The sequence below is a fragment of the Balaenoptera physalus genome (genome assembly GCF_965194825.1).
Source record: "Balaenoptera physalus genome assembly, contig: HAP1_SCAFFOLD_525, whole genome shotgun sequence".
NCBI lineage: Eukaryota > Metazoa > Chordata > Mammalia > Artiodactyla > Balaenopteridae > Balaenoptera > Balaenoptera physalus.
Window position 1 is genome coordinate 310957 of NW_028126198.1, and position 15926 is coordinate 326882.

Below are 15926 nucleotides of genomic sequence, written 5' to 3' on the forward strand. Positions count from 1 at the left end.
ATCTATATTCATCAGTGATATTGGCCTCTAATTTTCTTTTTTTGTAGTGTCTTTGTCTGGTTTTGGTATCAGGGTGATGGTGGCCTCATAGAATGAGTTTGGGAGTGTTCCTTCCTCTGCAATTTTTTGGAAGAGTTTGAGAAGGATGGGTGTTAGCTCTTCTCTAAATGTTTGATAGAATTCACCTGTGAAGCCATCTGGTCCTGGACTTTTGTTTGTTGGAAGATTTTTAATCACAGTTTCAATTTCATTACTTGTGATTGGTCTGTTCATATTTTCTGTTTCTTCCTGATTCAGTCTTGGAAGGTTATACCTTTCTAAGAATTTGTCCATTTCCTCCAGGTTGTCCATTTTATTGGCATAAAGTTGCTTATAGTAGTCTCTTAGGATGTTTTGTATTTCTGCGGTGTCTGTTGTAACTTCTCCTTTTTCATTTCTGATTTTATTGATTTGAGTCCTCTCCCTCTTTTTCTTGATGAGTCTGGCTAATGGCTTATCAATTTTGTTTATCTTCTCAAAGAACCAGCTTTTAGTTTTATTGATCTTTGCTATTGTTTTCTTTGTTTCTATTTCATTTATTTCTGCTCTGATCTTTATGATTTCTTTCCTTCTGCTAACTTTGGGTTTTGTTTGTTCTTCTTTCTCTAGTTTCTTTAGGTGTAAGGTTAGATTGTTTACTTGAGATTTTTCTTGTTTCTTTAGGTAGGCTTGTATAGCTATAAACTTCCCTCTTAGAACCGCTTTTGCTGCATCCCATAGGTTTTGGGTCGTCGTGTTTTCATTGTCATTTGTCTCTAGGTATTTTTTTATTTCCTCTTTGATTTCTTCAGTGATCTCTTGGTTATTTAGTAACGTATTGTTTAGCCTCCATGTGTTTGTCTTTTTTACGTTTTTTTCCCTGTAATTCATTTCTAATCTCATAGCGTTGTGGTCAGAAAAGATGCTTGGTATGATTTCAATTTTCTTAAATTTACTGAGGCTTGATTTGTGACCCAAGATGTGATCTATCCTGGAGAATGTTCCGTGCGCACTTGAGAAGAACGTGTAATCTGCTGTTTTTGGATGGAATGTCCTATATATATCAATTAAATCTATCTGGTCTATTGTGTCATTTAAAGCTTCTGTTTCCTTATTTATTTTCATTTTGGATGATCTGTCCATTGGTGTAAGTGAAGTGTTAAAGTCCCCCACTATTATTGTGTTACTGTCGATTTCCTCTTTTAGAGCTGTTAGTAGTTGCCTTATATATTGAGGTGCTCCTATGTTGGGTGCATATATATTTATAATTGTTATATCTTCTTCTTGGATTGATCCCTGGATCATTATGTAGTGTCCTTCCTTGTCTCTTGTAACATTCTTTATTTTAAAGTCTATTTTATCTGATATGAGTATAGCTACTCCAGCTTTCTTTTGATTTCCATTTGCATGGAATATCTTTTTCCATCCCCTCACTTTCAGTCTGTATGTGTCCCTAGGTCTAAAGTGGGTCTCTTGTAGACAGCATATATATGGGTCTTGTTTTTGTATCCATTCAGCCAGTCTATGTCTTTTGGTTGGGGCGTTTAATCCATTCACGTTTAAGGTAATTATCGATATGTATGTTCCTATGACCATTTTCTTAATTGTTTTGGGTTTGTTTTTGTAGGTCCTTTTCTTCTCTTGTGTTTCCCACTTAGAGAAGTTCCTTTAGCATTTGTTGTAGAGCTGGTTTGGTGGTGCTGAATTCTCTTAGCTTTTGCTTGTCTGTAAAGCTTTTGATTTCTCCATCAAATCTAAATGTGATCCTTGCCGGGTAGAGTAATCTTGGTTGTAGGTTCTTCCCTTTCATCACATTAAGTATATCATGCCACTCCCTTCTGGCTTGCAGAGTTTCTGCTGAGAAATCAGCTGTTAACCTTATGGGAGTTCCCTTGTATGTTATTTGTCGTTTTTCCCTTGCTGCTTTCAATAATTTTTCTTTGTCTTTAATTTTTGCCACTTTGATTACTATGTGTCTCGGCGTGTTTCTCCTTGGGTTTATTCTGTATGGGACTCTCTGCGCTTCCTGGACTTGGGTGGCTATTTCCTTTCTCATGTTAGGGAAGTTTTCGACTATAATCTCTTCAAATATTTTCTCTGGTCCTTTCTCTCTCTCTTCTCCTTCTGGGACCCTTATAATGCGAATGTTGTTGCGTTTAATGTTGTCCCAGAGGTCTCTTAGGCTGTCTTCATTTCTTTTCATTCTTTTTTCTTTAGTCTGTTCCACAGCAGTGAATTCCACCATTCTGTCTTCCAGGTCACTTATCCTTTCTTCTGCCTCAGTTATTCTGCTATTGATTCCTTCTAGTGTAGTTTTCATTTCAGTTATTGTATTGGTCATCTCTGTTTGTTTGTTCTTTAATTCTTCTAGGTCTTTGTTAATCATTTCTTGCATCTTCTCAATCTTTGCCTCCATTCTTATTCCGAGGTCCTGGATCATCTTCACTATCATTATTCTGAATTCTTTTTCTGGAAGGTTGCCTATCTCCACTTCATTTAGTTGTTTTTCTGGGTTTTTTTCTTGTTCCTTCATCTGGTACATAGCCCTCTGCCTTTTCATCTTCTCTATCTTTCTGTAACTGTGGTTTTTGGTCCACAGGCTGCAGGATTGTAGTTTTTCTTGCTTCTGTTGTCTGCCCTCTGGTGGTTGAGGCTATCTAAGAGGCTTGATGGGAGGCTCTGGTGGTGGGTAGAGCTGACTGTTGCTGTGGCGGTCAGAGCTCAGTAAAACCTTAATCCACTTGACTGTTGATGGGTGGGGCTGGGTTCCCTCCCTGTTGGTTGTTTTGCCTGAGGCAACCCAACACTGGAGCCTACCCGTGCTGTTTGGTGGGGTTAATGGCAGACTCTGGGAGGGCTCACACCAAGGAGAACTTCCCAGAACCTCGGCTGCCAGTGTCCTTATCCCCACGGTGAAACAGAGCCACCACTCGCCTCTGCAGGAGACCCCCCAACACCAGCAGGTAGGTCTGGTTCAGTCTCCCCCAGGGTCACTGCTCCTTCCCCTGGGTCCCGATGCACACATTACTTTGTATGTGCCCTCCAAGAGTGGGGTCTCTGTTTCCCCCAGTCCTGTCAAAGTCCTGCAATCAATTCCCACTAGGCTTCAAAGTCTGATTCTCTAGGAATTCCTCCTCCCGTAGCCGGACCCCCAGGTTGGGAAGCCTGACGTGGGGCTCAGAACCTTCACTCCAGTGGGTGGACTTCTGTGGTATAAGTGTTCACCAGCCTGTGAGTCACCCACCCAGCAGTTATGGGATTTGATTTTACTCTGATTGCACCCCTCCTACCGTCTCACTGTGGCTTCTCCTCTGTCCTTGGACGTGGGGTATCCTCCTTGGTGAAGTCCAGGGTCTTCCTGTCAATGATTGTCCAGCAGCAAGTTGTGATTCTGGTGCTCTCGCAAGAGGGAGTGAGAGCACGTCCTTCTACTCCGCCATCTTGGTTAATCTAATGTGTTATTTTTGAAAACATAAGTTGGGATATCACAAAATGGACTTAGCCTGCAGAGGCTTACTTTCAACCAGAGAGCTCCATTTCCATGTTCCGCTTAACAGAACCCAAAATGATCTTCCTTCCCAAACCTCTTCCTTTTCCTGCACTATCTAAGAAAAAGTAACCACACTCTACATAGTTCCCTAAGCCAGAACCCTAGCAGCCATTTTTGCTTCTCTTTTCCCCTTCCCGCTCCATATCTAGTCACTGAGCACTTCTATTCTACCTCCCAGATGACCTCAGATCCTTTCCCTCCACTCCAATCTCTGCCACTGCCTTTAGTTTGAGCCCTCACTCCTCTCTTAGATGAATATAAAGTCTCTTAATGGGTTTTGTTGCTTCCATCAGTCCTACTTATTCTCAAGCGTGACCTCACTACAAACCACCTGATAGTGACTCCTTAACTTCACAACATTCAATGGCTCTCATGTTTCTGGGAAGAAAACCAAGCTCTTTACCCCAGCATCTACTTGGGGTTAATAGATCTAGGTTTGAATTTCAGGTTTAAGTACTTTGCAGCAGTGTGACCTCAGACTGTTGGGCTTTCTAAGCCTTTGTTTTCTCACCGTGCCTGAGGTCACTGAGGGCAGGACTATTTTTCACACACGGGTGCCTGGCATGTAGGAGGGACTAATCAATGTTGAATGAAGGGAAAGTATTTTAAAATCCACATCAAAAAATTGTTCCTCCTTAAAAAAAGAAAATCCTGATACACTATGCCACTTCCAACCAAATTTGACTTCGACCTTTATTTTCTGATGATCACAATAAGGTGCCTTTGGGGATCCACACAATCAGGGATCAAATCCTGGCCACACCCCTGAGCAATCATGTGACCTTGGGAACGTGACTTAGCGTCTGTAAAATCTGTAAAATGAAGGTTTCTGAGGATTTTGTTCCCGAGGGTTAAATGAGTACCTCACTTGGAACGGGGGCGGGCGCATAGTGTTTGCCAAATGTTAACTATCGTTATCATCTTCATCAAATCAAGACCGTGGTACTTCACTTTGTGACTCTCAAGTTTGTATGAGAAAATCGTGCTTTATGCGTTGTTGTTGGCTAAAGTAGGGAAACCTGGAAACTCCTGCCGTGGAAGAGAGCAACAGGCGAGAAAAGCGAGTTGCTGAATCCCAGCGCCTCAGAGGTGGGAGGGGGGAGTTTGGTCCCTAATTTGCTGATGAGGAAGTGGAGGGGTGACGTGTCCTCGAGTCTCATTCAAGACACAGCCACAGCTCTTTATTGAGAGTAGGACCAGGGCCCCGGGGGTTGCTATGGTTAAACTGTAGGCGGAAATTAACACTCTTTGGAAGGCAAGACAGGAGGAGCATTCAGTTATAAAAAACGGTCAAAAATTGGGGTGAAACTAAGTTCGTTGAGCAATACATCAAATGAGTCAACTGTGGACCCAGTGAAAGCGAGTTGCTAACTGAACTGGCATTTTACGAACAGGGGCTTTCTACAGAGCCCACTGACTCAGGACGGCTTCGATTAACAAACTCCCGCGGCGCTTCCCGCAGGACCGGAAAGCTCGGAGCGCGAGAGATGAATGGAAACCAGAGTCTGGGGCGCGCCGCTCGGGGGGCGGGGCAGCCGCGGGCGGGGGCGGGGCATTGTGAGTCACATGCCTGCGCTCTGAGGAGGGCGCGTGGAGGGAACTCTGGTCGTGATTGGTCCGTCGTAACCAGGTAACCGAAGGACACATTCCGGTAGGCAAGGGCCGGCCGGGCTAGCTACTTTCAGTCGGGAGGCGGCAGCGGAAGGAGGAGGAGCTCCGGCTGCGCTCTCTCCCTCAGTGGCTGCGCGTCTCAGCGCTTGTCTGGTTCCCAGCCCTTTTAAATAAGCGGGTCTGGTCACCGCCCTCACAGACTAGTTGGTTCCGGGGAGGCAGCGGCGGGGGTGCGGCCGGGGCCGGACCCCTGCCCGGGGCCCAGCGGCTGGGCAGGGGTGCGGCCGGGGCCGTACCCCTGCCCGGGGCCCCGGCGGCTGGGCGGACAGGAGAGCGGCGGGCGAAGTCGCGTCTGCATGTGCGGCACAGCCCCGGCATAGCCCGGGGCTGCCAGTGCCCGCCGCGCCATTGTTGGGGGAGGGGGCGGCTTCTGTGCTCGGCAGAGTCGGGGGACGAGCGGAGGCGGCGGCGGCGAGGAGTGAAGGCGCCCCATGGGGAACTCGCTGTGTTGTTGCCTGTCCCCCAATGCCAGCCCCAAGTCGGGCCGGCGCAGGGGGTCAGCGGAGCCGGACTGCGAGTCTGAGGTCTACAAGGCGGCGGCCGGGAATGCGGTGGCAGTAGCTCCGGCGGCGGCTACCGTGGAACCCGCCGAGTTGGATTTCGCAGGTGGCGAAGGCCACCACCTGCAGCACATCAGCGACCGGGAGATGCCCGAAGGTAAGAAGCGGCGGGCGCGCCTCGCCCCTCGCGGGGTCGGCGCCGTCTGCTCTCGGGCTTACCTCTGGCCTCCGCCGCCCCCAGGGTCCCCCGGGAGGGAGACGCCGCCTAGGGCTCCTTCTTGCCCGGAGTTGGCTCTCCCAGGGCTGGGCACCGGGGACGAAGGCTGGCTCTGCTTGGCGTCCCCACCCCTTATTCTTTACCAGTCGCGTCCGGCCAGTCTCCTTCCCTCTTCCCTACCCGAATGCCCAATTCTTTCCCCCGTTCCCATTTCCCAGCCCGGCCTGAGACCCTCCAATCCGCGGCCCTTCCTGTTCGTGGTTCTATTTAACATCTCGTGGGACTTAGCAGAGACTTTCTGGTGTAGTCTCTCTTTTCTTAATGCAAACTTAAATACTCTAACTTCGGCGTATCCATCCCGTCTCCCTATCCAGATGGTACCTAAGCGAAGGAACTAGGTAAGGGCCTGATGACAGATTTCTATTCCTTAAGGTAGTTGATACTCGAGACAATTAAGACAAACATTAGAGGATTTGTCATTTAAATTCAAAATAGAGATGGACAGAGTCAGTGTGGTGTTCTTAACTAAAATTCTTTGGATTTTAATGTTTTCAGTCGCCCTGATAGAAGCTACTTTATCCCTTCTAACTATAATTTGAACACGATAGGAAAGAAAATGGTGGGAGAGGGGCTTAAAATAACTGTGAACGGTGTGAAACGTTACTGCCACGGCTGCAGAGAATAGTTGTTGGGTTTTTTTTCTTTACCAAAGGAGACCCCATGGAGTTCTGATTACTTTTAAATTCCCACTTTGACACAAGTATGTCTTCAGTTGCACAGCCTTAACCGACTTCTTTTGCACGTTGCCTGTTCTAAGGGAGGGGTGAGGTGGTTCCTGAGACTGCTGGACAGAAGTTTCAAAGGAGAAAAAACAAATTCAGATTGTAATTTGTAATATAAAGGTTTGGGAGTTAACATACCACATCCATCCTGCAGAAAAATGTCTCCATGGCTCCCTCCTCCTCCGCCCCCCCCCCCCAGTAGAATACTATTTAACTTTAGGAATGTTCAGGTAAAAGTTCTGTAGACTAAGTGGCTGGGGGTGGGTGTTGTCGGGGAGGAGAGGAGAGAGAGAAGAGAGGAAATGTTTGATTTTTGCCTCTAGAATTTTGGAAAGGGATGGCTCTAGGTTAAAAAAAAAAAAAATTCTGGGTAGCATAGTGGCACTTTAATAAAGACTGTTCTTTGAAGTATAAAACATTGTATCATAAAGATGTTAAAGCCCCACTGGCCCATTTGTTTCATTTAAATGCCAGAGATTATTTCATTATTTCATAGACGAAATGTCTTACAGCTCTTCTATTTAAATTTTAGTTGGGTTTATTTAATTTCTTTAAAAGTTAGAATAATGAAGCCTGTGGATTCACCCTTATGATGGACGTGGCTTTGTAAGTGGAAAGTACTCCCTTTTCAGAATCGTTAGATATTGTGAAAGAATGAACAAATTATGTGAATTAATTGTAGCTTTAAACACAAAGCATGTAAGTACTTGTGAAAACTGCTCTGCTTGTTGCTATAAGGTAAGCCTCTAAATGATTTTTAAAAACAGTTAGTAGTTGGCTAGTGTAGGATGAGAGACGAAAATTGGACCTTTATAGAATTCTTTTAAGATTTACAATGCATTTTCTTGTGTATTTCACTCGGCCCTTCCATCTACAAATAAGGCCCGTATATATTCTCCCTCTGTTGCCGATGAAGAAGCCAAGACTTAGAGATCTGAAATGACTGTGTAACACAGCTACTGAACAAAAGAGACAGACTTGGGAGGTGGTAGATATGCCAAATTCAGTTCTTGGGATGCTTAAGAAACTGTTTAGAGTGCACCTTATATTTTATTATAATTTATCCATAAGTTAGGCCTATCTCAGCATACTCCAGTTTTGATTATTGCCATTCCAGTTTATTGTACACAACTCAGAAGCAACATTTACCTCTCCATTCTCTGTCTGTACATACATTGCAATGGATATGAATAAAAGTAGAAGTCATGAAATAGCCTAAATTTATCAGTCAGGTAAACACGTTGATATAATTTAAAGAGTTTGTTCTGGTGAAATCCAATTGAAGCCGAGAATGCCCTGGACAGAGGGACATTAGGGGAAGCTGGTAAGCGGGCAGGTAAGGTACTAAGCATTTAGCATACGACTATGTATGATAAGGAAGGAGTGCTAAATCAGGAACTGGAAAAATAGAGTTCATGAGTACAGAATTTACCTTTTTATGTTTAACATGATTGTTAAAATTTCATTTCAATTTGTCTTTTTTGGGGGGGCATTCGATAAAGTGATAAGAGAAACCTCAATTTCAGCATTTGCCTATTAATTAAGTTTCCATAGAAACAAGGTCAGAACACCAAATATAAAGTACAGGCACATTGGAAGTTTGCTCTTCATGTCTTTATTTCAGACAATTTTGTATCAGTTTCCCTGGAAACTGAGAAATACCTACTCAGATATAAAACATTTTGGCTTTTCTACAGTGAAGAATTATTTGGTTACTTAGAGAAAATCGTACATAAATGATGCTCTGTCTTGTTCTTCAGAAACATTGGAGAAGAACATGATTTCTTCAAGCCATCTCAAAAAAGTAACTCCTAAGAACGTAGTATAGATTTCAGATAGACTCAAAAGAATTTTTTACTACTTTGTCTTTAACAGTATATCTAATATAACTGATGGTAGAGTCATAATAGAAAAGAAGATGCTACGGTCCTATTATCTGATTTTATTTTTATTCATCAACTTTTCATACAGCCTTTATGTTCTGACCTTAGGAGCTTTGCTAATTTTCTGGTGAAAGGTGCTCTCTCAAGTGACCCCTACCTCCCATCCCCCTGAAGAGTGGGTAGGGAAGGAATTGGCAATATGATGTGGAAAAACCTCTGAGCAACAGATCTTTCCTTTTTTTGGTGACAGTATTAATGAACATTTGATGTGAAAGATTGAGAAAACACAGAAAAGTCCTTCACTCACACTCAGAATATCCAGAATTTTTATTAATATTTTGGTGTTGATTCTTCCTGAACCTTTTGTATGCATATAAACATAACATTGTGTTTATTTTACAAAGATGGGATTGTTCTTTATGTGCCACTTTGTAACTTTTTGTTATAAAGAAAAGTAACGACATGAAGCTCCTGGAACCGTGCTGACACCTAGAGAGTGCTCCAGGGTGATGTATTTCCATGCAACTGCGCATAGCTCTACAGCCTGCCTTTTACCAACTGTTTACTGGGCCATCGAATAACCTTGGAGCATAATTCATTTACCCAGCCTTTATGGTTGAGCATCTTTTATAATCCCATTATAATGCTTTAGTCAGGGGACACAGATAAAAACTGATGCATTGTATTGATACTTCCCTATAGCATTCTGATTGTACACTTTGTCTTACGACTTAATTAAATTCATAGGGTGAGTCATTTTGTAGTAAAGGTATTTTAACATTAAATGTTCTTTTTCCAAATTAAAGTTACCATTGATTTTTCACTGAACATTAGATTTCCTCTTTTAGGTTTTCGTGGTTCTTGGTAACCTGTCTTGTGTCTTTGATTCTGAGTAACTAAACTACTACTCTAAGAGATCTGAAATTAACTCTGGTCCTAGGTGACAGACACATCAAAAGACAGCATTAGAAGAAATCTTAGATGATGTGGGAAAATTGGGAAAACCTTAACTGGTTTTGGGTACACTGAAACATGATTATTAGGCACCATTCCAGAGGCAGGACAAACAGTGGTTAGACAAGACAAAACCCGTATCCTAACTCAGGTCCTTACTTTCTAGAGGTGCCTGGGGGCTGACGACACAAGAATAACATCAGGTAGTGAGAACACTAAGAAAGAAAATGAAGGTAATGGGCTGGGGAGGAGGACAGTTTTACAAGGGGTGGTTAAAGACAGCTTCTCTCCTTAAGCGACCCATGAGCAGTCCTAAGAGAGCCGTGTGAGGCTGTGGGAGAAGAGGCTTCTGTGCAGTTCCTAAGAAGGGAATATGCTTGATGCGTGCCAAGGACAGAAAGATGGGTGGCTGCAGCTGAGTGAATGAATGCCAGGAGGAATATGGGGGATTAAGACCTTGTATGCCTAGTGGGCCTTGACCAAAAAATATGAATTTTAGTCTAATTGTAATGGGAAACCATTGAAGGATTATATGCAGGGGAATGATGTTAATTCTTAGAAAAAGGGAAGGGGGGTAGAGAGGGCGGAGGGAGATCAGACCAGCTACTGTGTGAGAATAGACTGTAAGGGTGGAAGGAAGCAGAGAGGGAGACCAGTTAGGAGGCTGGTGCGGTAGCTCAGGTGAGAGCCAACAGTGGCTTGAACAAAAAAGCGATATTAATAAGGGTCTAAAATAGGCTGTAGTATATAGATTGCTCTTGCATTTCATTTGATTCTCACCATGTTCTGAGTTAGGTAGTGTAGGAATTCTTCTCTTAGGTATAAATTGAGTTGTCCAAGGTTTTAAAAATGAGTATTGATAGAGAGTAGGACTGTAAATTCCAAATGCATGGCATATAGGAACAGAATTTATTGTTGACATTATGTGAGCTTCTTTGGAATACTACCTTTTTTCTCAGCCTTTTTTGTTGTTGTTGTTTTAGTGTATTAAAGTAATAAAACTTAAGAGTTAAAACAGTAACACTGCGTAATGTGAAATGAAATGAAGGTAACTTGCAACCCAGAAAGGTTCTTAAAAGTCCAAGAAACTGAGTAAAGTGCTCTTTAGAAATATATAAAGCCAGGTGTACTTACCTATGTGTCACCTCTCAGTCATGATCACTGTAACACTGATTGAGGATTAAAATAAGGCAAAACTGAGAACCAGGGTAGAGGCAGGTACAGAAGCAGTTGGAAACCAGAGCTGGGAAGTTTGGAAGCCAGGATTGTCAGAAGCTAGGAAAGCAGGATCAAGGCTTGGGTGAGCAGTAGCCTGGCAGGTGCAGGAGCCTGCTGTGTACCCGCTGGTGAGGCAGCCCAGCTCAGGGCTGGCTGGCAGGAACTCCCTGACTGCGGTGGAAAGTGTGGACGCAAAGAGATGAAATCATCAGTTTACATGGTAATTGTAAAGATTGTAATGTTTGTATTATGAGCCATAAAACTAATACACTGCACAGTATAGGGATGCTAGGGCAGTTCAGTAAATGCAGTGGTTACCGTTAAGTAAACTGGTGCTCAGCAGTTGGCCCAGAAACTGCTGACATCTCCTGTTTATTTGGAATATATTGAAATCAATATGTCGATATTAATCGCTTTCTGAAATATGCTGCTTCTGTCAGATGCTTTCTTGGTCACTTCCCTCTCCCTCTAATATTTTAACAAGGACAAATCATTTATCGACAGTTTGATAGCATAGTTTTAACACTTTTAGCCTTCAGTAATGCATTTCATTTGTTCTAAGTTGCCTATGTTTTCACACTTTTAACAACTGCAATTGAGATGGATCTTAACAACTGGTAGAATCTTAGATTGGAGGAAAAACAGTACTCAGTGTCGGTGGTGTTTTACAGGTTTCCTCTGAGGAATGTTTACATGAAGACCGAGTTTAATTTTTTTTTAATCATACTTTTTCTACATCGACCTATCATGCTGTCAAATAAGTTGCAATTTAAATTGATAATACAAAAATGATGGGTCTTAAAATACAGTTTTAATCATAACCCCTAATCATGAGCTCAAGAATATTTCTCCTGGGTAAAACATTCTTAGAGGTTTCTAAAGAAATAACTTTCGGAAGAATCCATGTAATTTCCTGAATGCACAGTAATTCCCTGAAGTCTCTAAATTACTGTGTGTGCATGTGGTGGGGAGAGGGATGAGAGGGATGGTGGGTGGTAAAGCTTTGCTTAATAGTTGGCAGTCTTACCTTTGTGATAGTGAAGAGTGTGGTAGGTTTTATCATAGTCTCCTTAGGCTCTTGGGAAGATAGTTCATGGGAAGTGCAGAAATATTGTGTGTATGTATGAGTTTACTGTCTAATGGCTCACATGTCCATTCTATAAGATAGTGATGTGGTATTTTTCATTAGCAAAAAGTGCAAGTTATATAGAAAATTGTTAGTTATATAGGCTATAAACAAAAGATTAATATTTTCTGAAAACCTCATGCAAACTGACAGCAGTAGGGCCCTGGTGTTTACAGTACATTCAAATGATAGGCCAACTCACCAAAGTGGAAATAACACTGATAACTGTGGGAAAATGGTCAAACTGTGTAATCAGAAGAAATACAAATTAGATCTACAGTGAGGTTCCTCATTCATATCAGTAGGAATTTTTTTTTTTTTTTTCAAGTATCCAAAGCAAGGGTAGGAAATCAAAATGTCATGATTGGTAGCATTATACCCTAATGTGCCCCCCACCTTCTTTAGGAAGCAATTTAGCATTGTACATGGAGCCGTGAAAGTGATCTAACCTTTTGGCTTAGTCATTCCACTTCCGAAGATCTTTGCTAAGGAGATAAAACCATTATTTTAAAAAACTATGTACATAAAGATTTTCCTCATAATATTTTAAGAATAGAACTTTGTAAGCACCAATCCCCAGCAATAGGGGATTGGCTAAGTCCAGTATAGGAATAACACTTGATGGGCCAGTGTGTATTCATTAAACAATAAATATGCAACAGTGGGGTGGAGAGCGCTTGTTAGTAACAAGAAGACATAAATTGTACACTAATTAGAGCTTTTTTTAACGTATAAGAAAAGCAACTAAAAGTAACAGTTGTGAATCATTGTGTGTTAATGATTGTGAATGGTTGTGTGTAACTTTTAAACAGAGCATCGTTTTGTCTCATGCAGATTTTTGTTCATGATATTTGATAAAGGAATGAGCAAGTGACTTTTACCTTTCCCCACCTTTAGTGTGATCATCAGTACTGCTGATTAACCAGGTCTCCTTCAGTTGCAAGTTAAAAGAACATCACAGAGTTAAGCACTACTTGACCCAGGAGTTAAATGATCTCCTCAGTTCTGCTCTCCTCTGTTGATGTCTCCTGAAAAGCCTTTCCCCTCATGATAGCAAGGGGAGTGTCCAGCAGCTCAAGACTAGCTAAGGATCCTAGAGTACAGTTCTGCCTTTCTCTTTTCTTGGCAAGCCCCAGGACAGCTGTGATTGATTGGCCGTTCCTGGATCCTGTGCCTACCTTTGAACCCCCTAGGATAGAGTAGGGAGAGTGCCAGCTTTTTTCTGGTCACTTGGGCTAAGTTTACTTTTTTTTTTTTGCATGTTGTCATTTCTTTTATCCCAGCCTTCTTGACTTTTGTATTTAGATCTGTAGTAGCACATCTTGGTTTGGCGGCTGTGTGTGTGTGTGTGTGTGTGTGTGTGTGTGTGTGTGTGTGTGTGTGTGTGTGTGTGTGTTAAAGCTTGCTTCTCTTTGATTCTGGCACTTAATTTTCCTGGACTTCCATTGAAAATTGTTAAGTTTTACCATGCCATAGACACTGATAAATAAGACAGCTACTTTGCAAACATTTCTGCTTATTTTTTAGATTCAAATGTAGTCTATTTACTTTCTTTTTGGTATAGGTAAGTAGTCATGAATTCTTTCGGAAGCTATAGGTTAGAGGCAGCTGTGAAAGTCTCTGCCTGCCATTTTGTGTACAGCTGAAATAATTTATTTTCCCATTGTCTTAATTTTTCAAATATGTAGGAGAAAAAAACTTTAAAATAATTGTATGGGTCTTTTACATAAAAATGTTGAATAGAATATTTTCTCCAAAAGCAGCTTGATAAACTTCAAATTCAGTGAAGGAATTTTCATGAAGAACAAAGCAGTTGGTTTAGCTCTGTAAATTACTAGTGCTGGCAATGACATTAAAATGGATGGCTCAGATTCCTGTTAAAACGGGAAGTCCAAAATTACTGTTCGTGCCACATTCTTTCTGGGTGGGAAAAGGGGATTCTAGGTAGATACATTTGTGAAATGCTGGGTTAGACAGAATTCACTACTAGACTAATTAGTTTTTAATATATCAATGTGTGTATTCTTTGGATTCTCTAAGAGGCAGGGATATATTTGTATTTCACTTTGACCATCAAAGCCATCTTTCAAAAACAGATCAGTTATTATGTGGTTTGGGAAATAATTGCCTTAACCATTACTCTTTATCTGAATCTTGGTCCAGTTTCTTAAAAGATTGGTTAAATGGTTTGAGATGGACTTTGCTGAGGAAGTGTCATAGGGCTTTTATGTTTGTTTGTTTGAAACAACAACCTTACTATCCTGTGTGGTAGCTTGTGCTTGTTTTGTATTTCTGCCTAAATAGAAGACGCTATCCCACCTTGGTGCAAGGTGGGCTACAGGCAGACCCACCTTTTCGTGTAGGTATGGCCAAAATTTTTTTCTAGTAGCCCTATGATCTGCTCCAGAAAGTACTCTTATTGAAGCCCCAAATTAATCATGCAGCGTGGAATGAAGAAGTGAGTTTAGCTTTGGAAATAGAGGGCAAAGTTAAAAATCACTCTCATGGAAGTGTTCCTCTAGATTAGAACATTGAACTTTTATGTAGTCCTCTTAAATCTGCCATGATGAATAGCCCCCAGATAAACCACAGCCAATGAAATGAGTTCATTTGTTGAATGGAGTTAGAATTAGCCATTTGATTGTCTGAAGAACATTTGCCAAAAGCAACTCACTTCGTTTTGGCATATTTGATATATTGAGCTGGTATCTGACAGTAGTTGGCCACAGCATAACTTGCTTCTTGAGACTGTTCCTGGAATGTGCTAGTAATATCAGCTTTAAAAGAGGGTGACTGAATTTTTAATTGATAAATAGGAGGGGAGTCACATATATGATTCATCTAAAAATGGCATAGATTATTTAGGTGCAAGTTAAAGAAGTCTAAGACATAGCCATGGTTTTTCTCCACATGTATGGAGAGTTTCTACAATTTTGCTGTTTCCCAATAGAATTTTTATATTGTGCCTTTACTAAAATTGCCTTTTTGTCATTACTAAAAGCTCTTCTCAAGACTATTAATAAGTGGTTTCAATCAATGTGTAGCTATCTTTAAAATCATGTATTTTTCTACTCAACTAAATCACCACACCTTTTTCTCTTCTTCCTATACAGACTTAGCTTTGGAACCAAACCCTTCTGACCACCCAAGGGCAAGCACCATTTTTCCGAGCAAATCTCAAACAGATGGTAAGGCAATGCTTTTTTTTCCCTGAGAAAAAGAGTGAAAACTGTTTTTGTTTTGTGTATTATAGGAGGTATTTAGAAAAACTCTTACAGTGGTTTAAATGTTTCACTTTTTTATGTATTCACTTGTCTTATTTTAATATGTTGATGATACAGTTTCCTTTAGTTGTCAGTGTTTTAGGGAGGAGAACACTTAGACTATCTGTTTATACATTTTGCCACCTCTTTATCAACATAGTCAACTGGCCACATGATTTAGATGTGGTCTATTTCTCCATGCTACTTTGTCCTTTTCCCCTTGCTCCGAAGAGCACATATGTTAAAGACAAATGATAGGGTTTAGGTCACAGTTAGGTTTTCATTTGGTCAAATCAGAAAAATCAGTTGTTATATGTGGGAATTGAGCCTTGTGATTTTGGCCCTGTTTTACACAGTGTTCAACCAGACGAGCCTATCTCACATCCAGATTTATGCTACTCAGAACTTTTAAGCTATTCAAAACTTTCTCATCCTAATGTAGTGCTGTGCCAGGGTAATAAGAGCAACATGCCATATGGGGTTTTCCAGAAGATTATCCTCAGCATGTGAAACTCATATACATTTCCTGTGTCCTCCTTGTTTTAAGATGAGAATCAGAACCGTAGAATTTTTTGCACTCCTGCTTGCCTGCTTGTCTTCCTGAATGTTATGTTAAATCCTAGTTTATTTGCTAAAAAGCCATACGTGACCAAGTTTTTCAGTTGATTACGAGAGCAGGAATACAAGAAGTGAACATTCCATAATATTTAAAGTGATGCAGCACAATAAAAAACGGAGGTTTGG

At 41.5% G+C, this 15926-nt stretch overlaps 1 pseudogene across 1 annotated transcript; it reads left to right on the forward strand.

Annotated features, from left to right (window-relative positions):
• Positions 1–5641: 5641 nt before the first annotated feature.
• LOC309653521 (cyclin-Y-like protein 1 pseudogene) lies at positions 5642–15133 on the forward strand (annotated as a pseudogene). Its single transcript has 2 exons — positions 5642–5896; positions 15033–15133. The product of its transcript is annotated as a cyclin-Y-like protein 1 pseudogene (transcript).
• The last annotated feature ends 793 nt before the right edge of the window (positions 15134–15926 follow it).